The sequence below is a fragment of the Bos taurus genome, chromosome 18 (genome assembly GCF_002263795.3).
Source record: "Bos taurus isolate L1 Dominette 01449 registration number 42190680 breed Hereford chromosome 18, ARS-UCD2.0, whole genome shotgun sequence".
NCBI lineage: Eukaryota > Metazoa > Chordata > Mammalia > Artiodactyla > Bovidae > Bos > Bos taurus.
The window spans coordinates 47,260,841-47,262,009 of record NC_037345.1 but is presented as its reverse complement, the minus strand read 5'-3'; positions in this window follow the sequence as shown (position 1 = coordinate 47,262,009).

Sequence of the window (1,169 nt, the reverse complement as noted above, 5' to 3'; positions counted from 1 at the left end):
TACTGGAGACAACGAAATCTTAATTTCCAAATCAGGGAGCCGCTATATTGACCTCAGGAGGTTTGAGCTTCTGAGATGCTAAAAGCAGCAGTGATATCTGTGTTTAGAGACCCAGAAACACTTGCTTCTTTCCGCCCTAAAATAGCCGAATCGCCTAACAAAGGGTCTAGTCATCCGCTGTACGGTACAGATTCAAACATGGCCGCCCCCTGCAAGCGGTTGGCTAGTGGGCGCAGCCATAATACCTGCCGTTGACATTCAGAAACCCAGAATCCTGTTCTCTGGAAAGATGCCAGGCGGCGGCAGCCAGCCTCAAAGATGCGACTGAGTCTGCGCACGGCCACTCGTTTTGGGAAGAGCTCATACCGTGGAGAGGCAGCGTGGTACGGCAGTCAATTTCAGGTTATGGGCGCGGATGCGGGGAAAATGGGAAAGATCAATGTGAGAAATAGTCGAAATTCAAGACGTGTGTAGGATGGCGATCAGACGACTACGGTGGCCCGACTGGGTCAGTCATGGATACCCGTAAGGGTCAGAGACTGAGGGGACTGAAGGGTTAAGTGATTGGGCGTCTGAGCCTCTTGGGAGAGAGTCTGTGGTGGCGGGTTTATGGGAATCAGCGTTAGTGTCTGTGAAGAAGATGAATTGGGAGTATGTAGAAATCAATAAACTAGCGTTCTTGACTGACAGAATGCGTGGAAGTCAGTTTGTAGTGATCTTCAAGTGTCTTGAGGACAAATGAGTTTCTTTGAAGACGCTGATTTGATCGGCGTTAGGACTCAGTGATCAGAAGCCTGAGGGGTCAGTGACTGGAGGTTCTAAGTTCTGTTTGGGTACCTGAAGCTGGTGATTGTGGAAACTTCGAGGTTCATCCTCACTGAGGGTGGTCAGTGAGGATCAATGTTTGGAGAAACGCTTTAGGCAATCAGTGATGGAGACTCCCTTTAGATCATCGCTGGAGAGGAATCTGAAGATATCAGTGACCCGACTTGTGTAGATCAGAGTATAGGGAATAGCGGGATCAGTGGAGGAGGGGATTAGTGATTTGGGACTGTCAGTAATTGTCGGGGGAGGTGGGACAGTGAGAGTCAGTGATTGGTTCCCAGTCATTGGGATATCACTGGAGATCAGTGTGGGTTTGCCATCAGAGATCTGCCTAATTCACTGTT